The sequence below is a fragment of the Salmo salar genome, chromosome 19 (genome assembly GCF_965601325.2).
Source record: "Salmo salar chromosome 19, fSalSal1, whole genome shotgun sequence".
Lineage (NCBI taxonomy): Eukaryota > Metazoa > Chordata > Actinopteri > Salmoniformes > Salmonidae > Salmo > Salmo salar.
In genome coordinates this window covers 59860018-59885708 of record NC_138309.1, presented here as the reverse complement: position 1 = coordinate 59885708, position 25691 = coordinate 59860018, and the positions used below count along the sequence as shown (strand labels likewise).

At 43.0% G+C, this 25691-nt stretch overlaps 2 pseudogenes across 1 annotated transcript in view; one reads left to right on the top strand and one right to left on the bottom strand.

Moving 5' to 3' along the window:
• Positions 1 to 25691, top strand: part of LOC106579255 (mediator of RNA polymerase II transcription subunit 24-like) — a 39127-nt pseudogene that overhangs the window by 2579 nt on the left and 10857 nt on the right. The window contains exons 2-19 of the transcript XR_014381575.1: positions 3409 to 3549; positions 3656 to 3738; positions 3941 to 3979; positions 4099 to 4190; positions 5759 to 5946; positions 6216 to 6327; positions 6437 to 6586; positions 6921 to 7019; positions 7144 to 7189; positions 7480 to 7482; positions 7885 to 7961; positions 8130 to 8228; positions 8442 to 8553; positions 8809 to 8953; positions 9262 to 9299; positions 9460 to 9542; positions 13147 to 18130; positions 18318 to 18366. The product of XR_014381575.1 is annotated as a mediator of RNA polymerase II transcription subunit 24-like (transcript). The remainder of the gene's footprint in view (positions 1 to 3408; positions 3550 to 3655; positions 3739 to 3940; positions 3980 to 4098; positions 4191 to 5758; positions 5947 to 6215; positions 6328 to 6436; positions 6587 to 6920; positions 7020 to 7143; positions 7190 to 7479; positions 7483 to 7884; positions 7962 to 8129; positions 8229 to 8441; positions 8554 to 8808; positions 8954 to 9261; positions 9300 to 9459; positions 9543 to 13146; positions 18131 to 18317; positions 18367 to 25691) is intronic.
• Positions 15942 to 18607, bottom strand: LOC106579253 (cyclin-dependent kinase 5 activator 1-like; annotated as a pseudogene).

Below are 25691 nucleotides of genomic sequence, written 5' to 3'. Positions count from 1 at the left end.
CCTGTGTTGATGGTTAGGGTGGCAGATGTGTTATTGCCTACCCTCACAGCCTGGGGGCGGCCTGTCAGGAAGACCAGAATCTTGTTGCAGAGGGCGGTGTTCAAAATTCAACACTTTTTGTCCAATATCTCAAGATACAGTGGTCATGTTGTATATTTTCAGGGCTGATGTAGAACACAGAGATTATTCAAATAAAAGTAAAATACACATACCAGGGGTGGTAACAGAGTAGATATAACTGGGATTTTCGTGAACAAAAAGTAGAGTTACAATTGACCAATTAGTAACATTTTGGCAGTATATATCACAGGTATGTTTTATTCAGTAGCCCAACTGATTAAGCCTAGAGAGACAAATAATACGTCCAACCTTGTGCCCTTGCCACCTGCATGCGCACACATTGCTTAACACAAGACACAAACTTATCAGCATCCCCACACATCACACACACCAGGGTTTGAAAAGCCGATTAAATTTACTGTTGCCGGCCCCATAAAATCCCATTGCAAAATAATGGTATTTATATTTATTGCTGGAAATAACAGTGCATTGAAATACATTTTACCATCATGCTTATTGGTCTATAGGTTAATTTGCATAATTTAGTGGAATTAAATTGCGCTGTGTGTATTTTTGTGCACAGCATACAGAGCCTATTTTGAGCGCGATTTCTCCTGCAGCTCCTAAACTGGTTGCTGCTGGAGTAAAACGTGCGCTTTTATAACCTCATTCATTGCACTACAATTCTAAATGCAATCGCGTGATAAAAACAGTTTTGGTGCATGATTAAAAATACCTAGTATTGTTATTTCTCAACGGGTAATGGAAGCGGGTCTCCTATTTACCATTTCAGTGCAGGCATCAGGCTAACAGCGCATCACCCACCACTTTACAATGAGAGCTCGGGGCAGTATGCATTTTGAAAACATACTTAATTGTTTGAAACCTGAATGTTTTATTTATGAGGCATGTTTTACCTTTATTCAAAGTAGCCTATAGGGAAAATCCGACCATGGAAACGTGGAGGCAATTATTTTATAAAGACTTCATAGGCGGCGCAGTGAGTTTCGAGTTTGATTAAGCTTAGGCTACAATTTATCCTATAATTTCTACAGTTCTTCTTGCCCGTTCTGATTTTAATATACGCATTTTCGTGGAACACTTTCATTTCATTAATAACGTTTTCGTTTCTCAAAGTCATTGTCACGTGGTTAGTCATACAAATCTGAATTAAAATTATACAAATCAAGAAGTTAGAAGTCAACTAATGCGAGATCATCAGCCTCTACCATATGGACACATTGTGATCCGTTGGCGGATAAATTCGTTAACTCGTAGCCTATAGGCCAATGCAGCATTGCTCTTTCACACTGAGGATAGGTGATTATGGAGGGGGAGTTTGATGGAAAGATTTTACAAATAGCTTACTGTGAGGAACTATAGTTTCAATATATCAATATATTATCATTTGGATGTTAAAAAAAACACTCTCCTACATTTCTGCGCAGTGGTGGAAAAAGTACTCAATTGTCATACTTGAGTAAAAGTGAAGATACCTCGCCCAGTAAAATACTACTTGAGTAAAAGTCTAAAAGTATTTGGTTTTAAATGTACTTAATTATCAAAAGTAAATGTAATTGCTAAAATATACTTAAGTATCAAAAGTACAAGTAAAAGTATAGATTGTTTCTTATTCCTTATATTAAGCCAACCAGACAACACAATTCTCTTGTTTTTATTTATTTATGGATAGCCAGGGGCACACTCCAACACTCAGACATCATTTACAAATAAAGCATTTGTGTTTAGTGAGTCCTCCAGATTAGAGGCAGCAGGGATGACCAGGGATGTTCTCTTGATAAGTGTGTGAATTGGACCATTTTCCTGTGCTGCAAGGCATTGAAAATGTAACGAGTACTTTTGGATGTCAGGGAAAATGTATGGTGTAAAAGTGCATTCATTTTCTTTAGAAATGTGGTAAAGTAAAAGTTGTCAAATATAAATAGTAAAGTACAGATAAAAAAAGTACTTAAGTAGTTCTTCAAAGTATTTTTTTTACTTAAGTACTTTACACCACTGGTTCTATGCATGCTCAGGTGCGCACGCTCCCTCAACGTCATCAGGACAGAGAAACCAGACACATGCTCATTGCTCACATGGCACACTCCGAACAAAAGACAATGAAAGAATGGACACATCTAGTAAATTATTGTTATGAAATAAACCAAAACCAAGTGTAGCAGGTTGGGAACTCTGCAAATAACGTTTCCACTCTTGAGAATGAGAATGCTAAATGACTAATTAAAATACGCATTGACAGAAATGAATGTGCCCAAATTGCGGGCTTCCCAAAAAGGCATTGGCCTATGAGCTTGTGATTTGAAACAATCCACAGCTATTTGTTTAAAGAAGCTAATTATCCTCCATTCCTTTGTGGCTAAGTCATGCTTTCTGGTGAAGTATTTTATTTATTTCTGTATAGAAAGGAGTAATTACACTGTATAGAAAGAAGTAATTACACTGAACAAAAATGTAAACGCAACAATTTCAAAGATTTTACTGAGTTATAAATCATATAAGGAAATCAGTAAATTGAAATAAATTCATTAGGCCCTAATGTATGGATTTCACATGACTTGGAATACAGATGGTAACAGATACAATAACTAACTAAAAAAAGAAATAAAAAGAAACAGTATCTGGTGAGACCACCATTTGCCTCATGCAGCACGACGCATCTCCTTCTCATAGAGTTGATCAGGCTGTTGATTGTGGCCTGTGGAATGTTGTCCCACTCCTCTTCAATGGCTGTGCGAAGTTGCTGGATATTGGCGGGAACTGGAAAGCTCTGTAGTATACATCAATCCAGATTATCCCAAACATGCTCAATGGGTGACATGTCGGGTGAGTATGTAGGCCATGGAAGAACGGGAACATTTTCAGCTTCCAGGAATTGTATACAGATCCTTGCGTGATGGGGCCGTGCATTATCATGCTGAAACATAAGGTGATTGCGGCGGATGAATGGCAATTCTGTTGGGATACAGAACCAGAATCCCTTAGTTGCGGCACAATCTCTTAGTTGTGGTCAAATAAGGTAGTTATTTCTGTGTGCAGGGTGTAATTTATCCAAAATACAAAATAAACTACATTTGAACACTTTGTTTACCGCCAGACTACTTCTGGTTCATGTGCATGCGTTGGATCTGCACTACGAGCTTCATTGAGCTTCCGACGCTACATGCATGGGCTAGCATCAACGTCGTGAGCCAGCAGTGTCACTAGGCACAACTTTGTGGCTACAGTTTCACCAAGACGTACATAATGGAGCTGATCCATCTTATGACATTTACATATGCTAAAAACTCTTGATTTCCATGTAATGTGTGTGTTTGATAATGTGTTTAGCTCTTGTCGGTATGAAGGTGGTCAATTTGAAACAAGCCATCCTCCAGGCTTGGAAGGAGCGCTGGAGCGACTATCAGTGGGCCATCAACATCAAAAATAACTTCCCAACGGGAGCCACATGGGACTACCTCAACCTGGCAGGTCAGCTGACTTGTGTTGATCATGCATGCGAAGTGGAAAGTAAACATTTAATTCATATGATTTCAGGGTATGAAATAAGTCATTTCTTTATTTCCCTATGTTCCAGGGGCTCTTATGGAGCAGGCAATTATTGGCCCTTCTCCCAACCCGCTCATCTTGTCCTACCTCAAGTATGCCATCAGTTCCCGGGTATGGTTGACATTTTGAAACCCGTCTTTTACCCTATACATAGCGTCAAAATAGACATATATGATCTGTATTCTTTGGTTGTAGCGATATTGAATGGTTAATCTTCATATTCTGCACATAGTAGGAAAGGCAGTGTTCAAGATTTGCTATTGTGCTTAATTTATTATGCACAATAATTACAAATGGAAATGTCTTTCCTCAGATGGTGTCTTATTCAAGTGTACTCTTAGCCATCAGTAAGGTAAGTTTGGCCTCCTTTTTCTATCTCTCTGGCTAATACCAACTGTCTGACCGCTACTAGACATGCATCATTTCATTGGATGACAACTTGTCTGACAAATGCCCCTGTTTGTTCCCAAGTTTGATGATTTCTCCAGAGAGCTCTGCGTCGAGTCCCTGTTGGAGATTCTGGACATGTTCTCCCACCGTCTCAGATGGGCATCCTTTTATTAGTCCTTCCTTTAAATTTGGCATTGGTGTTAGCCCTGGAAAATGTTTCATCCTGGCTCTGCGTATAAAGAGGTGCAACCTGACAAAGATAACATGCCTTCTATTTACAGTGGGGGGGGGGGAGTATTTGATCCCTTGCTGATTTTGTACGTTTGCCCACAGATAAAGAAAGGATCAGTCTATAATTTTAATGGTAGGTTTATTTGAACAGTGAGAGACAGAATAACAACAAAAATATCCCGAAAAACACATGTCAAAAATGTTATAAATTGATTTGCATTTTAATGAGGGAAATAAGTATTTGACCCCCTCTCAATCAGAAACATTTCTGGCTCCCAGGTGTCTTTTATACAGGTGACGAGCTGAGATTAGGAGCACACTCTTAAAGGGAGTGCTCCTAACCGCAGCTTGTTACCTGTAAAAAAGACACCTGTCCACAGAAGCAATCAATCAATCAGATTCCAAACTCTCCACCATGGCCAAGACCAAAGAGTTCTTCAAGGATGTCAGGGACAAGATTGTAGACCTACACAAGGCTGGAATGGGCTACAAGACCATCACCAAGCAGCTTGGTGAGAAGGCGACAACATTTGGTACGATTATTCGCAAATGGAAGAAACACAAAAGAACTGTCAATATCCCTCTGCCTGGGGCTCCATGCAAGATCTCACCTTGTGGAGTTGCAATGATCATGAGAACGGTGAGGAATCAGCCCAGAACTACACGGGAGGATCTTGTCAATGATCTCAAGGCAGCTGGGACCATAGTCACCAAGAAAACAATTGGTAACACACTACGCCGTGAAGGACTGAAATCCTGCAGCGCCCGCAAGGTCCCCCTGCTCAAGAATATATATACATGCCCGTCTGAAGTTTGCCAATGAACATCTGAATGATTCAGAGGACAACTGGGTGAAAGTGTTGTAGTCAGATGAGACCAAAATGGAGCTCTTTGGCATCAACTCAACTCGCCGTGTTTGGAGGAGGAGGAATGGTGCCTATGACCCCAAGAACACCATCTACACCGTCAAACATGGAGGTGGAAACATTATGCTTTGGGGGTGTTTTTCTGCTAAGGGGACAGGACAACTTCACCGCATCATAGGGATGATGGACAGGGCCATGTACCGTCAAATCTTGGGTGAGAACATCCTTCCCTCAGCCAGGACATTGAAAATGGGTCGTGGATGGGTATTCCAGCATGACAATGACCCAAAACACACAGCCAAGGCAACAAAGGAGTGGCTCAAGAAGAAGCACATTAAGGTCCTGGAGTGGCCTAGCCAGCGGTTTTCTGGATTTTTTTTGTTGTTATTCTGTCTCTCACTGTTCAAATAAACCTACCATTAAAATTATAGACTGATCATTTCTTTGTAAGTGGGCAAACGTACAAAACCAGCAGGGGATCAAATACTTTTTTCCCCCCACTGTACCATTTGTTATTATTAAATATGGTTAAAATACTAATCGCTATGAGTCTGCTGGTCGAAGGATTTTCTCAGCGCTACAGAGAGAGTGCATTTCTGATGTCAAATCACCTTTGATATTGAAAAATAATCTGCAGAATAATCCCAAACCTCAATTCACATGGTAGCGTGGTTGCTGACAGGCTGTGCCTGGTACTGCGAGAGGCTCAGGGAGCTGGGGCCGTCGGCCAGCACAGAAGCCAGCCTGAGGGCCTGCCAGGAGAGGCTAAGGGACCTGGTGAACAGCACCAAGAACAGGGCCCTGGTCCACATCGCACGCCTGGAGAACCAAGGTCAGTCAGGAGCTACGGAATCTTCTAAGGGATTTTCCTATCACGAACTGTGCTTAGCTGCATATTATTTTGATCAAACTGAAATGACAACAAAATATTAATATTGTTGTTGTAGCATTTGATTGAATGGATTTCATTGGTATGTTTAACTCCACATCATATCTGAGGGCTTGGCTCCGTCCATTGTATGTGTATTCTTTCAGTTCGTAGGATAAATCTTACTTTGTCTTATAACGATTTTCTGCTTTTCCCCTGATGTGTTTCAAAAGCCTCCTGGACCAATGTGGAGCAAGCTTTGCTCAAAGTGACAGAGGGCCTCAGCAGTCTAACCAATCAGACGCTGAGAGGCAAGCTGGAGGAGTGCATTTCACTGGTGAAGAGGTGAGAATGTAGCACTTTTGGAGCACAAGCCATTGCCTTTGTAAACAATAATTAAAGCCACAATGGCTGTTTTTTTATAAATAATCATCTGACCTATCTTCCCGGTCAGTATTCCTACGATACTGTTGGAACAGTCCGACCCCCTGCACCACTCGTCGTTCCCCTCGGTCCAGCCTTCATCATGCTGGAAGGAACCATGAACCTGACGGGGGAGACACAGCCACTGGTTGAAAAGCTGATGATGATCAAGAGGATGCAGGTGAGCCTTGATTGGTCTAGAGCACGGTTTCTTAAATATTGGTTGGGACCCAAAGTGGGCTCTGGCCATGTGAGAGGTGGATCTCGAGTCGTGAGAATAAATCTATAATCACACACTATTTATTCTTAATTTGGGTCACGGGAGGACGGTCAATTTATAATTTGGGTTCTTGAGCTGAAAAGGTTTAAGAACCCCTGGTCTAGAGTTAATGTATGCAAAGCATATGCAAGTTTCACTTTAAATTGAGGGAAAATTGTAATTCAGTTTACTTCCTGAATTGGCTGAATTGAAAGGGAATATTGACCCCCCAACTGTGGTGCGTTCCCCTGTGCAGCGTATCCCTGTTGGAGATCTAAAGACGTGTTTCACTGGCCTCATAGTCACCAGAGGGCACTGAAGAGCTGAAGTGGACCGCCTTCACCATCCTCAAGGTACTTCTCACAATGAAGGCCAGATAGTTACAGGATGTGATTGTTTTATTTTCCTTGGAGCAGGCATTTGAATGTGTTCTTTTCATTGGAGCCCGTGAACCATCTCTCATCTCTAGATCCCCCCCCCCCCCAGGTTCTCCTCAGACTGAAGAAGTATCCCCAGGGAGAGAAGGTACAGTACAGGTATAGTGCTGAGTTATTCTCTTGACATCATGATAAAATAATTTTATATCCTAATGCTATAAATTAACAATCAATATATCCTTGACTAATCCACAGGGTTTGTAAGACACTGGGATAATAATTAGGCAAGGACTCAGATTTCTGCAAAAGGTCTGTTCAGTTTATTCAGAGAACGTTCTGAGGTCCGAATAACAAAGATGTTCATTTTATCCTCTCTCTCCGCTACGCACACACATCCACACTCAAAAGTAGATAACCTATGCACACGCATACGCACAGACAGTAGGTGAACAGTATCTCTTCCTTGACCTGCTACTACTGTTCCAGCACTGCCTGTTCCTTTCCCCATAGATTAGGAGAACCTTGAAGGCTACTCCCGGTATCTCTAAATACACACACACATTTCTCTCCCTTTCCAGCCTCTACTAGACCTTTATGAGACTAACGTTCAGTACATTAATTATTAATTATCCATGCTCCATAACTACTAATTAATGATGGATTATTGATTCATTTACCCTTATTAGATAATTATCTTATCACATCATAACAATAAATGGTTATAATGTCTGTTTCAAGTTTATTTACCAGTAAAAAATACATTGGTCATATTACTCAATCACCATTGAATGAAATGAATGTAGGCTAGTGAATACTGCTGGTCTAGTCTCTGTCAATCTGCAGCAGGACTTCATGGACGACATGAACATTGCCTTTGAGTACCTGCTGAAGCTCACACCACTGCTGGACAAGGCTGACCAGTGAAAAATAATGCAACTCTGTAGGAGGTCAGTTCCACTCCGCTAGCACGTTGTGGAACACACCTTCCACATCGTTCATTATTTTCCCTAGAATGCATAGCCCGTTGTTGATTATCCCTTACACATGCATTTATAACACGAATGACAGGTTATACAGTGTCTGACAAGCTTTTCGCTCCATGTCTGTTTTTTACAGCTGCGACTGCAGGAGTGCAATGAGCTGGGTTCCCTGTCGGACTCCAACACGACCAACCTCACTTCTAAACGGTACGTACAGGTAGCCATCCTGCACCTTCAGATGTGTAACATCACTAGAAGAGAATGATACAGTATAAATACATAAAGTTTGGCACTAATATCTTTCATTCTCTCTCCCCCTTTCACACATTCCTATCACTACATCACTGTCTGTCAGTGTATTTCTCTCTCTCTCCCTCTCCTCTCTCTCTCTCTCTCTCTCGTGTGTAACCTTTTCTTCAGGGGTGAGGACAGAGAGTACTCCCCACGGCTGAAGACTGCAGAAAATGCCAACATCCAGCCCAACCCAGGCCTCATCCTGTGAGCCGAGCCCACCGTCACCAACATCCTCAAGGTCCTCCTTCTCCCCATGCCAACCCTACCTAACCTTACACAGCCTTACAGTCAGCAGGGTCATGTTGTTCACCAAGAGGTCCATTGCAAAATGTGTTGCTACGGTGTGTTCTAATGAACACAACGCTGACTTTTACCCGCTACTATATCCCTGGATTAGTACTGATGATAAGACTGTTAGTTCACCTTGTCATGAAGCCATATCACACTGTCATCACACTGTCATCACTGTATCTGTCTTCCCCTGTTGTGTTAGACGGTGGACGCAGATCACTCCCAAGTCTCCAGAGGGCCTGCTGGGTGTGCTGGGACACATGCTGTCTGGAAAAAGCCTGGACCCCCTCCTGGCTGCTTATCGCAGCCATGGGAAAACTCAAATCCTTAGCCCGGATTTTCATCAAGTGAGACAGACATCAACACACTGACATGTATTATATTAAAGTCCATTAGGACAGTTCAATCCACTGTATTGACAGACTCAAATGATGTTACTGTGGAGAGTCTTATAGATACAATCTGAAATTTGGTATTGGTTACTCCATCCGCATTCCTCAACTTAATAGCAAACCAAGTGGCGGGGCTGCCGTTTTGGTTGAAAAACTAATTATGGATTGTGGCTTTAAAGTCCAAATGGGAATGTCCAAATGATGGAAGAGGGACATAATGTTTGCAGGAGATGATTTATTGATGCTCTGTCTTTGCTCTTCAGGCTGAGTGAGTCTCTGAAGCTCATCAGTGGAGAAGGATGTGAGTACATGAGTTAAAAATGTTTCACAGTTCCAGTGCTACTGAGTATGGGACTTTTTGAATGAGATTTTACATTCATTTTGGCGACATGCTGAGTGTGGGAGTTGTTGAAACCGATTTGATATTGACATTGGGCACTATTTGTTCTATCTCGTTGCTGCCAAGTCGGCCTTGGTGCGAGCCCTGCTGTTCGACATATCCTTCCTCATGCAGTGTCACGGGGTGCAGACCTACGGATCAGAGGTTGGTCTCACACCTAGTACTAATTGTTAAGTTCATGTTTTAAGTATCCCTATATTTCTGTTGTTACGGGGCTATCACTCAGTCAAGAGTGCGCCTGCGCAGAGTCTTGTCGTTGATTGACCTAGCCTAGAGTGGAATGGCTACCTTGTGTTCATACGGTATAGTAAACTTTGTTAAACTGGAACCTTGTCGTTGTGTCATTTCGAGTTAACATTGGTAGCAGAGGATGGCTAATAACTACAATGTGCCACCTCGCTTCGACGAGAAGAGGTCGTACGAAAGTTGTAAAAATGAACTTGGAATCTGGACACGGGTTACTAATCTGGAGGTGAAAAAGCAAGCACTTGCGGTGGTATTATCGCTCGAGGGAAGAGCGAGAGATACAGCACTGGAAATATCCATTGAGGATTTGAACAAGGATGACGGTATGGGAACTTTGATCAGAGCACTGGATTCTGTATTTCTTAAAGAAGAGAAAGGCCGTGCCTACGAGGCATATTCAAACTTTGACAGTGTTACGAGAGATATTTTGGTTGCAATGACGGACTACATCATTGATTTCGAACAGAGGTACAATAGGATGCGCAAGTACGACATGGTTCTCCCGGATGCAGTGTTAGCTTTCAAGTTGCTAGATACTGCCTGTCTAGATGGTATAGAGAAACAGTTGGCTTTCACTGCTTGTACTGTGCTGACTTTTTTTTACCATTGGGTTAAAGACTGTCCTGATAAAAATGAACAAGTTAAACTAACAGAGGAAAATGTACACACAGAGATAGAGCAGTGTAACATTACACTGTTTTCAAATGAATCTGCTTCTGATACTGAGATCTTTATAGTTGAATCCTTAGGATCTGCTGTGATTGATACTGCATGTACACGGACAGAGTGTGGTGCAAAATGGCTTGATAGCTATGTCAGTGAACTAAATTTGAAAGAAGTACAAAATATGATTGACACACCAAGCAACAGAGCTTTCAAATTTGGAGATGGGAGAATTGTCCATTCTACTAAGAGAGTTAAGATACCATCAAAAATGTGTCAGACTAAGTGTCACATTGAAACAGAGGTGGTCCCTACAGATATCCCCTTAGTATTAAGCAAAGCTTCCCTCAAGAAGGCAGGGGCTGTACTAGACATAAAAAATGACAAGGCAGTGATGTTTAAACAACCAGTGACTCTTGAACTTACTACCTCAGGCCACTATTGTGTAAACATTTTAGACAAAGACATCACACAGAGTCCATGTAAAAATGAGATTCTGATGGACACAGAGCACATGGAGATTCTGACAGTCACTGAGAACATGAACACAAAAGAAAAACACAAAGTATTGTTAAAGCTTCACAAACAGTTTGGACATGCTACAGTTGACAGACTTCAGAAGTTACTTAGCAGTTCAGGGAATAATGACGATGAGAGTATTTCCATTCTACAGCAGATAGTTAACAGTTGTGAGACATGTCAAAAATACAGTAAACCTAAGCCCAAACCAGCTGTTGGTTTGCCACTGGCTTCCAAATACAATGAAACAGTGGCTGTAGATCTACATGAGTTAGGACCAAGTGTGTGGTACCTTCACATAATCGACCACTTCACACGCTTCAGCGCTGGAAGCATTGTGAATACAAAGAAACCCAGTGACATCGTCAAGCACTTCATTCATTCCTGGATAAGTGTGCATGGCCCACCCCAGAAATTGTACAGTGACAATGGAGGAGAATTCAATAATAATGAAATAAGAGAAATGGCAGAGAACTTCAACATGGAAGTAAAGACAACTACTGCATACAGTCCATGGAGCAATGGACTTCTGGAGAGACACAATCAAACACTCACAGAGATCATGCTGAAAGTGAAGCAAGACAATGGATGTGACTGAAAACAGCCCTAGATTGGGCCTTGATGGCAAAAAACTCAATGCACAATGTTCATGGTTACAGCCCATACCAACTAGTGTTGGGGCAGAGCCCTAATCTTCCCTCTGTACTGGTTGACAAGCCACCAGCACTAGAAGGGACCAGTGTGAGTGCATGGGTGGGACAGCACCTTTCAGCACTACATGCAGCGAGAAAAGCGTTCAATGAAGCAGAGTGCTAATAGAGAATTCGCAAAGGGCTCTGCGGAAACAGCTACGACCCACCGATGAGAAGTACGAAACTAGAAACAAAGTGTACTACAAACGAGTTGACTGTCAAGAGTGGAAGGGACCGGGAGTAGTCATTGACCAAGATGGTGTGGTGATATTTGTGAGGCACGGAGGCATCATTGCCAGGGTGCATCACTCAAGATTGCGGAAAGTAAATGATCAACAAGATAGAGGGGCTGTTGCTGAGAATCAGTCTCCTAATGAAAATGAGAAAAAGGACACAGTAACAGACACAAACCTACCAGATGTCTCATCCAATGATATGGACACTGAAACTGACACAGGAAATGGAGCAGAGACCTTCAACCATGCCTCAGATAATACTGTTGAGTTCAAATTAGGAAAACATTCAACAACAGCCACATGTGTTAAGAGAACATGGTTGTTCCAATCTGAAAACTGGACAAACTGTTAAATACATGGACAGAGAAAGTGGTATTCCACATACAGCAACCGTCATTGGACGAGCAGGAAAAGCCAAAGGAAAACACCAGAACTGGTACAACTTGCAGTACTCTGAACCAGTTACACTTTCTGGTACAACAGGGTCAGCTGACCTGTCACTTGTAGATCATCTCAGAATTGAACCAATGGAAAATTGAGAAAACAGAATGACATTAAAAATGATGATGTACTTGAAACAAAAGATGTGTCATTTGACTCAGCTAAGCTAGATGACCTCATTCATTGGAGGAAAAATTGAGTGTTTGAGGAAGTCAAATACATTGGCCAACAATGTGTCTCAACAAGGTGGGTGTGTACCCTTAAAGAATCCTTAACTGGAATAGTGCCTAAAGCACGTCTAGTGGCTAGAGGTTTTGAGGAGCTGGCTGCTAAACAACTCCCAAAAGACTCACCGACATGCGCCTCAGAGTCACTCAGATTGCTGATGTCAGTGATCTGCCAGAAAAAAATGGAAACTTAATCCGATAGACATCAAATCTGCATTTTTGCAGGGAACAGAGCTGTCAAGGGACATTCGCATCCGACCTCCGCCTGAAGCTAAGAGCGAAGGAACACTGTGGAAACTAAAAAAGTGTGTGTATGGACTGGCAGATGCATCACTCTACTGGTACAACAAAGTCAAGGCAACAATGCTGAATACAGGTGGAAAAATGTCACAAGTGGATCCTGCAGTCTTCTATTGGCTTGATCAAGACTGCAATGTGACTGGAGTACTTGCCTGTCATGTTGATTACTTTATCTGGAGTGGCTCACAGACCTTTGCTACAACTGTGATTCCACACCTCAAAGCTGTTTACCAGGTCGACCACAAAGGAACAGCTTGCTGACTGTCTGACTAAAAAAGGAGCATCCGGTCTTGTGCTCCTACAGGCTCTCAGTAATGGAAAGTGGCAGCTTGAGTAATACAAATAAAAACTGTCATATAAATGGATGTTATGTCCCCCACTCCCTATTATTATATGATATGAATCTGTGTTGCGACCCCTCAAGGTGATCCTGTCGGACCTCAGCCCCTCGGAGGAGACCCCTTTGAGACATGGCTGCAGACCTGCATGCCGGAGGAGAGCAAGACCCTGAACCCAGACCACCCCTGCTTTAGGATGGAGTCTGGCAAGGTGGAGAGCCTGGTGGCCCTCCTCAACAATGCCACTGAGATGAAGCTAGTGTGAGTGATCTTTCACTCTAGGGTCAGAATCAGACTGGCATTCAGTGTTTCTCAGCTGCTGGGTGAAAAAGGAGGAAGGAACAAGCCCATGCTATGGTTAAAATGTTGTTCCCCATGTTCCATTTAAAAATAAAAATAAATGTATGAGCGAAATTTAAACCAGTGAGTCCTTTCTGCCCCTTCTCTTTTCCCTCCTAGAAATGTAGCTATTGGCATGACTGATTGTTTTCCTGAAGCTGTACTGATTGTTTTGTACCGCTGTGTGTGTCAGTCAAATGAAGTGGCACGAAATCTGCCTCAACACACCTGCAGCCATCTTGGAGGTGTTGAACGCCTGGGAGAATGGCGTGCTGTCTGTGGAGGCCGTGCAGGTGATTCCAGTATTGTGTGTCATGGTCTATTTTGCTCTCGAAACCATGTCGACAGTCAATCGTTGAACCACAGAAGTGAACTTGCTCTTGCCGTAGTGGAAAATGAGTCATAGCATATGTCTGCTGACATTATGTCTTGTGGTTGCATGTATGCTGTTTTTAGTCCCTTCCTCATTTAACTCATTCATAAAGTTAGTTAATTTGTCGTATGGGTGGCCTGGAAGCATGAGTGTAGAAGATAACAGGCAACATTGAGGGCAAGGTGTGCATCATGGCTATCTGTGCTGTGGCCTGGCTGGTGCCCATGTGAGGATGCTGGGACTGGACGAGAGGGAGAAGCCCCAGACCATGATCCGTCAGCTCATGACCCTGCTGTATGAGGAAAACACACTGCAGTTCTACAACGAACAGTACACACACACACACACACACACCAGACCCGGGTTCAATACATGTGTTTTTGATTATTATTTAATACTTATTTTCTGTGTATTTGACTATTTTCAAATAATGTGGCCCGAATCGACTACTATTGGAAGTATTTTCTAATAATTTCCTATAAATAGCTTACTGTTTGATAGTATTTTCAAATACCATGGTTAAATGCATAGAAGTACATTTGAGTCAGTGTTTTTGAGTGTTTTCAAATACATGACAATACTTTCCAAGTGTATTTCTAAATACTTTACAATATTCAACTATATATTTGTCTTTTCAAATAAAACATATCTGAATACTTCAAAATGTACAGTACCTGTTAAAGGTTGAGACACTCAACTTTTTCATTCAAGGGTTTTTCTTTATATTTACTATTATCTACATTGTAGAATAATAGTGAAGACATCACAACTATGAAATAACACACGGAATCATGTAGTAACCAATTTTGTTTTTAAACAAATAAAAATATATTTATATTTTAGATTCTTCAAAGTAGCCACCCTTTGCCTTGATGACAGCTTTGCACACTCTTGCCAGTCTCTGAACCAGCTTCATGAGGAATGCTTTTCCAACAGTTTTGAAGGAGTTCCCACATATGCTGAGCACTGCTTTTCCTTCACTCTGCGGTCCAACTCATCCCAAACAATCTCAATTGGGTTGAGGTTGGGTGATTGTGGAGGTCAGGTCATCTGATGCAGCACTCCATCTCTCCTTCTTTTTCAAATAGCCCTTACACAGCATGTGGAGATCATCCTTTCACCTACTCTGCGTCTCACAAAGACACGGCAGTTGGAACCAAAAATCTCAAATTTGGACTCATCAGACCAAAGGACAGATTACCACTGGTCTAATGTCAATTGCTCGTGTTTCTTGGCACATGCAAGTCTCTTCTTCTTATTGGTGTCCTTTAGCAGTGATTTCTTTGCAGCAATTCAACCACAAAGGCCTGATTCACGCAGTCTCCCGAGTGGCGCGGCGGTCTAAGGCACTGCATCTCAGTGCTAGAGGTGTCTCTACAGACCCTGGTTCGATTCCAGGCTGTGTCACAACCGGCCGTGATTGGGAATCCCATAGGGCGGCGCACAATTGCCCCGGCGTCGTTAGGGTTTGGCCAGGGTAGGCTGTCATTGTAAATAATAATTTGTTCTTAACTGACTTGCCTAGTTAAATAAAGGTTAAATAAAAATAAAAGTCTTCTCTGAACAGTTGATGTTGCGATGTGTCTGTTACTTGAACTCTGTGAAGCATTTATTTGGGCTGCAATCTGAGGTGCAGTTAACTCTAATGAACTTATCCTCTGCAGAGGTAACTCTGGGTCTTCCTTTCCTGTGGCGGTCCTCATGAGAGCCAGTTTCATCATAGCGCTTGATGGTTTTTGCGACTGCACTTGAAGAAACTTTCAAAGTTCTTGACTGACCTTAGATCGCTGTGCCACTCTGGAGGCCCTCATAGCGGGATTTCTTATAAGTGTCTGGATCAGTGTCCCACCCCTTAAAAGTGGCAGTTCTAAGCTTTAGCTCTGTACGGATGTTGCCTGTAATCGATGGCTTCTAGTTGGGGTATGTACGCACGGTCACTGTGTGATGTAATGCAGATACTTGGACGAAGACGTTGTCAATGCGCTTATTAATGAAGCTGGTGACCGATGTGGTAAACTGCTTAATGTTTCTGATGAATCCCGGAACATATTCCAGTCTGTGCTAGCAAACAGTCCTGTAGTGTAGCATTGCTTCATTGGACCCCTTCCGTATTGAGCGCGTCACCGGTACTTATTTTTTGAGTTTTTGCTTGGAAGTAGGAGGATAAAGTTATGGTCTGATTTGCCAAATGGAGGGCGTTGGAGGGCCTTGTAAAGAGTAATCTAGAGTTTTGTCACCTCTCATTGCACAGGTGATGTGCTGCCTCTCGTTCTTCAGGTCGGCAAACAGCTGGAAGAAGTAGTGCGGGTCCGTTTTCATCTGGACCATGTTGCCACTCATCAGGTTGATGATGGACAGGCAGCGGTCCCAGGAGATCTCCCTGAAGGTCTCCACCAGGAAGGGTCTCAGTGGGTAGGAGATCTCGTTGCCCACGTAGGAGCAAGTCCGGTAGAAGCAGGTGATCACAACGTCCTGCAGCTGGTGCTCTATGGCCACCTCCGAGGAGACCACCTTGCGACAAAGCATTAAGACAAAAACCACGTTGGCCGGGGCGAGGGTGCTCTGGTTCCCCCAGCCGTGGCTGAGCAGGAAGCGGTCCACACTCTGCAGCCACAGCCCTGGGTCGTTGGGACAGGTTCTGGAGCCGGTAGCAGTGCCGGCACAGGAACTAACCCAGGCAACGCAGTGGCTCGCCAGTGGAGGGCTGGACCATCAGCCTCTTGGGTGTGTCAGGGCCACAAAGTAATTGTTCAGGGGAGCCTTCTTGACCGGCGAGGAGGTGTTGTCAGAGCCCTTTACTAGGTCTGGGGTGCTCTGATCCTGGGTGAGAGTGGACAGGTTGGTGCAGGACTGCGGCTTCTCCAGGTTCTCGTTGTTGAGGTGGATCATGTTGTTCTGGTTGTTCTCATTAGGTTGCACCTTCTTGGAGCACTTTTTCCGCTTGATGTTGAGCGAGCAGCGCTTAATGTTCTTGTCTTTGGCGTTGTTGCTGTTGCTGTGCTGAACTGCCATGTCGTGCCCCACCATGGCAGGCCCATCTCCGTCCTACATTTTCCCACTTATTCAATGCCGTTGTGCATCGACATGTGTTCGTAAATGTAAGAAATATAGTACAATTGATTTGTTCCTGTCTTGGCTAAGTAAATTACTTCTGTGTGGCTGCTAGTGCTAGCAAGCCTATAGTGTTGCATTTCAGTCTACAGTGTATGAATAACCTGTTTGCTGGTGGTTTTGCATTGATCTACAGTACCAGTCAAAAGTTTGGACACACCTACTCATTCCAGGGTTTTTCTTTATTTTTACTATTTTCTACATTGTAGAATAATAGTGAAGAAATCAAAACTATGAAATAACACACATCATGTAGCAACCCAAAAAAATGTTAAACAAATCAAAATATATTTTAGATGATAGATTTTTCAAAATAGCCACCCTTTGCCATGATGACAGCTTTGCACACTCTTGGCATTGTCTCAACCAGCTTCATGAGGTAGTCATCTGGAATGCATTTCAATTAACAGGTGTGCCTTGTTAAAAGTTAATTTGTGGAATTTCTTTCCTTAATACGTTTGAGTCAATCAGTTGTGTTGTGAGGGGTGGTATACAGAAGATAGCCCTATTTGGTAAAAGACCAAGTCCATATTATGGCAAGAACAGCTCAAATAAGCAAAGAGAAACGACAGTCCATTATTTTAAAAGCTCTACAGGATCGGTGTCCCCCCCGCGGAACCGTTGAGCTAACGTAAGCTAATGTTATTAGCATGAGGTTGTAAGTACATATAACATTTCCCAGGACACACTCATATCTGATATGGGCAGAAAGTTTAAAATATTGTTAATCTTACTGCACTGTCCAATTTTACAGTAGCTATTATAGTGAAGGAATACCATGCTATTGTTTGAGGAGAGTGCACAGTTGAGGAGAGTGCACTTTAAAATGTATTATTAAACCAATTAGGCACATTTGGGCAGTCTTGATACAACATTTTGAACAGAAATGCAATGGTTCATTGAATCAGTCTAAAACGTTGCCCATACACTGCTACCATCTAGTGGCCAAAATCTAAATTGCGCCTAGCCTGGAATATTACATTGTGGCCTTTCTCTTGCATTTCAAAGATTTAAAAAATAAACATGTTTTTTTCTTTATAATGTTTTACCAGTGTGACGACCCTCCCACTCTGTCTGCCGAATTCTTTCTCTTTGCTCTTGTTTTCCTTAATAGGATGTCGGTGGGCGGAGCTGGGAGGGTCGTCAGCAACGTGGGACACACCTGGGCCCGGGTGTGTCCCAGGATAAATGCACCACTTCCCCATTCATTGAGGAGACTCTCTCCATGCATACACTGATAGATTTTGGTAGTGGCATTTTTTTTGTGGCTGTTTGCGTTGGCACCTTTTAACACCACTCTATATCACATTTATGCACGCAACCACTCACTTACATTACTGACACACACACACACACACACAATTGTTAATTGTAATTAGTTAATAAATATATTTTGTTATTCCTTATCTCCACGTTGTCTCCCTTTTTGTTAAGAACTTTGAGCCGGTTCGTGACAAGTGGGGGCTCATCCGGGATCTTGAAGGTATTGTGTTTGGGAGAAAACGTGGAGTTAATGTTCAACTCTATGTGCTTTGTTTGCAGTTTTTGTTACAGCTTGTTTGAGTTGTAATGTTTGGTGCCCAGTATTGGTTACCTTTGTATGTTTGGTGAACTTGCCACTGCGGTGGATAGTGGGTTGTGTGCTGCATTGGAGAGTACATTGGTTAGTTTCCAAGCCCTTGCCCAGGTTGGAGACTCTCTTGATCTACTCGCTGTTGGGACATCGGTCCGAGGAGGTGAATACGGTCGGCTGTGTACCTCAATGGAAGATTTGGGTAGGGTAGTAACATTTACTACCCGGAGCTAAAGCCTTTTTCCCCTGTTAGGCTTAGCAACCTGTTTCATTTTGGAATACGTTGGGCATTGTTGTTGTTGTTTGTGGACTGAGTAGTTGTCACGGGGGCACACCCGTGGCTTGGGGGAATCTGCCAGCGTGTTGGGTGGTTTATTTCTTTGCCAGCAGGCTACAGTGTGTAATTACCCACTGAAAATCTGCACGAAGACTAGGGTTGAGTTACTGTAGGTTTTGGGGAAGCTCCATAGATATCGCTCTTTTGTGGTGCCCAGTGTGATTGTTACTTATCTTGTGGTCCGGTCTGGTGTGTTCAGCAGAGGGGAAGAGCAAGATTTTTTTTGTGTTTACTTCTGACTATGGCGCCTAATGTAGACAAGTTCATTTCGCTTTCCATCAGAGGAACTGTTAGAATTATGTACTACAGAACAGCTGTTGAAGATCGCTGAACACTACAAGGTTGAAATGAGTGATAAACGTCTAAAATTCTATTAGGTTAATATCGAAGGCCAATCTGATGGAGTGGTATTCTTGTAGTTACCACTAGGGCAGCCTCTGCTGAGGACTCGCCTCTCCCCGTAACGTTACAATGGCTGCTCCATCTGTTAGTCGTCTTTTTGAACAGCAGAAAGAACTGCTTCTGTTACAGCATGATCGTGAGAAGTTAGAGCATAACCGTGTAAAATATGAAAAATAATTGGCATTTAAACAGGATTTAGAGTGCTAAAATCACGCTGCAACAAGAGCGGCTAGAGCTGGTTAGGGAAGGAAAGCTCTCAGGGTTGAGTTTGCTCTGGGAAGATGACCCAGATTTACCTAGGTGTTGTTCCTCTTTTGGTTGTGCCCCGGACACATTTGATATTGTTTAACTTACGGTTGTTGCCTACATTTAATGAGAAGGACCCTGAGACATTCTTTTTGTTGTTTGAGCGTGTTGCTGACGCTAGGAGTTGGCTGGATTCTGACCGCACTTTAATGTTGCAGTGTGTGTTGACTGGTAAAGCGCAGGAAGCATATTCAGCTCTTAGTGTAGCCGACAGTGTCAGTTATGATAAGGTTAAAATGGCTGTTAGACTTACGAATTGGTCCCTGAGGCTTACTGCCAACGATTTAGACCTTTAAAAAGGGATAATAAACAGACTCATGTTGAGAGTGCGCGAGTTCTTTACAGTTTAATCGCTGGTGTTCTGCCTCTGCAGTTATGACTTTCCAAGGGCTGTGTGATTTGATTATGCTAGAGCAATTTAAGGACACAATCCCTGATCATATAGCCACGTACATTAACGAACGAAAAGTAAAGACTGTCGCTGAAGGTGCGGATTTGGCAGACGAGTATCTTTTGACTCACAAGTGTCTTTGCAGAGTCCTGTATTCAGAGTTTGAGGGGGAGTTCGGTGAGATTTGGGCCTCGCTCACGAGATACTTTGGTTCACGGCCAGAGTTTCATTCAACTAGGGTTGAGCCTGACTCCCATGGTAAAGCTGACTTTGGTCAAGAGTGTCACTACTGTCAAGGTTTGGGTCATTGGAAAAACGAATGTCCGGTTCTCAGGGCTAGCGGTAAATTCAGTACATGCGCTTACGTTAAATCTAAGCCTACGGCATTAGCTGCGCCTGTTCCACATCAGTTCGCTCCTGACACATTGTCTCATGCCCAGGGGCATGTGAAAGTCCATATTGACCCGGACTATTTACCTTTCATAACGGAGGGTTTTGTGTCTGTTAGGGAGTAAGGACCTAGTGCCAGTCAAGATCCTGAGACACAGGTTCCTCTGAATCGTTTGTTGGAGTCTGTTACCCTTCTCTGCTGAAGCTGATTCGGGGAATAGGTTTGAACACTGTCAGTTCCATTGCATAAACTGATGTTGGATTGTGGACTGGTGAAAGGTGAGGTTATTGTGGGGGTGCGCCTTCGTTGCCTATTGAGGGTATTGACTTTATCCTTGGGAATAACTTGGATGGTGAGCGTGTATGTCCTGTCGTGTTTACATCTCTAGTGGTTTCCGCTAAGCCGTTATTTGTAGGGATTCCTGATAGTGCGTGGAGTTTCCTAGAGGTGTTCTTTGTGTGCAGTGACGTGTTCTATGAGCCGTGGCGACCTGGTCATTGCGCCAGCTAACGAGAATGCGACAAAGAAATCTGTCACTACTTTCCCTGTTATTCCGTTGTCTGTACTCCGCTCCGATCTAATCAAGGCGCAACAGGCTGACCCCACATTAGAAGAGTTGCGTGACCAAATTGTGCCTGTGGAACAGTTGGGAGATGTCGCCCATGGCTATTTTCTCCAGGAGGATGTCCTGATGAGAAAGTGGGTGTCATGTTAGTTGTTTTCTGGGGGAGGCGATTAGTCAGGTTGTTGTACCAGTTAAGCGTCGTGAGTTGGTGTTGACAACTTCCCACAATGACATTGCTGGACATGTGGGTGTGAGGAAGTCCTAATGTGATTGTAGGTTATTTCTTTTGGCCTAGGTTAAAGAGGGATGTTTCTGAGTTCATCAAAACTTCACACCTTTCAATTAACTGGTAAACCTAATCAAGCTATTAAGCCAGTACCACTGTTTCCTGTACTCAGCCAACCTTTTGAGTATCTGATTGACTGTGTTGGTCCTCTGCCTCGTTCTAAAAAGGGTAGTAGTTACCTGTTCACTGATGTGTCAGACCACTAGGTTTCCTGCTGCCTATCCTCTCCGGTCTATCACAACTAAGTCTGTGCTAAAAGCTTTTACTCAGTTTCTCTCACTGTTTGGAATCCCGAAGGTCGTTCAGTGATCAAGGATCTGATTTCACCTCTAATCTGTTTGGTCAGGTTCTCCAACAGCTCCATATTAAACACTTTGTCTAGTGCCTATCACATGCAAAGTCAAGGCACGCTGGAACGTTTCCAATAAACACTTAAGTCTTTGTTGAGAGCTTATTGTACTGAGATGGATTGGGAGGAGGGGTTGCCTTGGTTACTGTTAGCCACTAGAGCGGTTTCACAGGACAGCATGGGTTTCAGGCCAAATGACCTTGTTTGGACATAGGGTGCGTGGACTTCTATCTGTTCTCCAGGATGACTAGAAGTCTTCCGAGCCCCCTCAGTCCCTGTTATCTTGTGTGATTTCCGGCGACGCCTGTACGCCGCTGGTGAAATGGCTAAAGAGAAGCTATCTTCACAGGAGAGGATGAAGGGCATATTTGATTGGCGAACTGAACCTCGTCACTTTAGTCCAGGTGACCAGGTTCTTGCTCTGCTGCCAATTGTTGGTTCTCCTTTTCAAGCCAAGTTTCAAGGTCCATATACGGTTGTGTGCCAGTGCACTGAGCAAAACTATCTAGTTGCCACTCCAGAACGGAGAAAAGCACACCAACTGTGCCATGTAAATTTGTTAAAACCCTGTTATGCACATTCTTCTGATGCTGAACAGTGGGAGTCTACAAAGGACGGAAAACCTGTTCTTTTGCCTGATACCGTTATTTCGCTGGGTTCTTGTCATGCTAGGTCTGTGCATGGGGAGGAAGATGGTCCTGACGATTGCATACTGCAGGGTAGATTGAGAAATTCAGACCTTGGCTATTTTAGACAGTCTTCTCGCTCAACTACCTGTTGATGGGCGGGAAGAGATGGTCAGTCTGACCCTCCCACTCTGTCTGCCGAATTCGTTCTCTTTGCTCTTGTTTTCCTTAATAGGATGTCGGTAGGCGGAGCTGGGAGGGTCGTCAGCAACATGGGACACCTGGGGCCGGGTGAGTCCTGGGATAAATGCACCACTTCCCCATTCATTGAGACTCTCTATGCAGACACTGATAGATTTTGGTTGTGGCATTTTTTGTGGCAGTTCGCGTTGGCACCTTTCAACACTCCTCATTATCACATTTATGCACGCAACCACTCACACTACTGATTACTGACACACCATTGTTAATTGTATTTAGTTTACTTTAGTTAATAAATATATTTTGTTATTCTTTATCTCCATATTGTCTCCCTTTTTTGAACTTTGAGCCAGTTCGTGACACCAGATCTAGTGGGATATATTTTCCTACATTAATTTCACATTTCCACAAGCATCAGTGTTTCCTTTCAAATGGTATCAAGAATATGCATATCCTTGCTTCAGGTCCTGAGATACAGGCAGTTAGATTTGGGTATGTCATTTTAGGCAAATTTTAAAAAAGGGTCTGATCCTTATTAAGACATGACGGTCAGTCAATCCGGATAATTTCAGGAACATTGAAAGTTTCTTCAAGTGCAGTTCCAAAAACCATCAAGCGCTATGATGAGTTGACTATGATGAAACCACCACAGGAAAGGAAGACCCAGAGTTACCTCTGCTGCAGAGGATAAGTTCATTAGTTACCAGCCTCAGAAGTTGCAGCCCAAATAAATGCTTCACGGAGTTCAAATAACACACATCTCAACAATTGTTCAGAGGAGACTGCATAAATCCGGCCTTCGTGGTTGAATTGCTGCAAAGAAACTACTACTAAAAGACACCAATAAGAAGACTTGCTTGGGCTAAGAAACACCAGCAATGGACATTAGACTGGAAATCTTCAAGGCACACTTAATCAGCATGGCTACCACAGCATTCTGCAGCGATACTCCATCCCATCTGGCTTGCGCTTAGTGGTACTATCATTTATTTTTCAACAGGACAATGACCCAACACACTTTCAGGCTGCTTAAGGGCTGTTTGACCAAGAAGGAGCGGGATGGAGTGCTGCATCAGATGACCTAACCTTCACAATCACCTGGCCTCAATCCAATTGAGATGGTTTGGGATGAGTTTGACCGCAGAGAGAAGGAAAAGTGCTCAACATGTGGGGACTCCTTAAAGACTGTTGGAAAAGCATTCCAGGTGAAGCTAGTTCAGAGAGTGTGCAAGAATGTGTGCAAAGCTGTCAAGGCAAAGGGTGGCTACTTTGAAGAATCTAAAATATTTTTTGATTAAACACTTCTGGTTACTACATAATTCCATATGTGCTATTTAATAGTGTTGATGTCTTTGCTGTTATTCTACAATATAAAGAACCTTGCATGAGTAGATGTGTCAACTTTTGACTGGTACTGTATGTCCCAAAATGTCTGTGGAAACTGCTTTAGGTGCACGTGGTTTAATCCCTCTATTTGAAATGGAGGGAGGGGGGGAATAGAAAACAGTTGTAATGTGTCAAGCCTCACTGGAGGGATAAATGTGTTACAAACATAAATTGCCTTTTCATGTAAAACTCAACATGAGAAAGAAACTATTGATACAAGATGGCGCTGGAGAACAAGGCTGACGTTTGACGTATTCCTAACCAATTATGGTTTTGTTTGTCTTTGCGTTTAACTTTTTTTTAATCTTATTTTGTTCATAATGTTGCTGCTACCATCTCTTATGACCGAAAATAACTTCTGTACATCAGAACTGCGGTTACTCACCACGGACTGGCAGAATCCTTTTTTTCCTTTAATGAGTCCGATGTGAATTTTTTTACTGCTTCCCCGGGAACAGGCCTAGATCCCCATCGTTTGTGTGAAGAGAAGGCGGAGAAAAAGGGGCCAGAGGGCGAGCTGCCTTCTGAAAATGTGTTGGCAATTGAATAAACCCCCACTTCCTTCCATTCTGCTAGCAAACGTGCAATCTTTGGAAAATAAAATCGATGACCTACGCGGAAGATTAAACTACCAACGGGACATTCAAAACTGTCATCTCTTATGCTTCACAGAGTCATGGCTGAACAGAACAGCTCGTGCACGATGTCTAAGGAAGTCTCAAGGTTTTGCTCGCCTGAGGTAGAGTATCTCATGATAAGCTGTAGACCACACTTATCTACCTAGAGAGAATTTCATCTGTATTTTTCGTAGCTGTCTACATACCACCACAGACTGATACTGGCACTAAGACATCACTGAATGAGCTGTATTCCACCATAAGCAAACAGGAAAACGCTCACCCAGAGGCGGTGCACCTAGTAGCCGGGGAGTTTAATGCAGGGAGCTTAATTCCGTCTTACCAAATTTCTATCAGCATGTTAAATGTGCTACCAGAGGGGGAAAAAAACAATAGACCACCTTTACTCCACACACAGAGACGCATACAAATCTCTCCATCCCCCTTCATTTAGCAAATTTGACCATTATTCTATCCTCCTGATTCCTGCTTGCAAGCAAAAGCAGGAAGCACCAGTGACTCGATCAATAAAAAAAGTGGTCAGAAGAAGCCAATGCTAAGCTACAGGACTGTTTTGCTAGCAGACTGGAATATGTTCCGGAGTACACCATCAGTCATTGGCTTCATCAATAAGTGCATCGATGACGTCAAATTTTAGACTTGCTAACTGGTTGTAGTTATACACGTGACACATTTAACAAGTCAGCAAGTCTGACATTTCAGAGTTCCAGTGTAGCACGTGAACGAGGCATAAAACCACCAAAAGACGCAGCCTAATTGTAAACAAAGCCACGTGTCTGAAGCACCAGTAGCTCAACGCGCTGTCATAACTATGTTAGGAATTGTTTTTAAAATAAAAAATAACTTATTGGGATGGTCTATCCTTGCATGTAACAAAATTCACATGGATATAGATGTTTTTATTTTAACCAAGCTTTTACGTTTTTAAATGGCCTACACTTTTCCCCAAAAAAATTTACTCAGCAAGAAAAGAAACATCCTCTCACTGTCAACTGTTTATTTTCAGCAAACTTAACATGTGTAAATATTTGTATGAACATAAGATTCAACAACGGAGACATAAACTGAACAAGTTCCACAGACGTGACTAATGTGTCCCTGAACAAAGGGGGGGGGGGGGGGGGTCAAAATCAAAAGTAACAGTCAGTATCTGGTGTGGCCACCAGCTGCATTAAGTACTGCAGTGCATCTCCTCATAGACTGCACCAGATTTGCCAGTTCTTGCTGTGAGATGTTACCCCACCCTTCTACCAATACACCTGCAAGTTCCCAGACATTTCTGGGGGGAATGGCCAAGGCCCTAGCCCTCACCCTCCGATCCAACAGGTCCCAGACGTGCTCAATGGGATTGAGATCC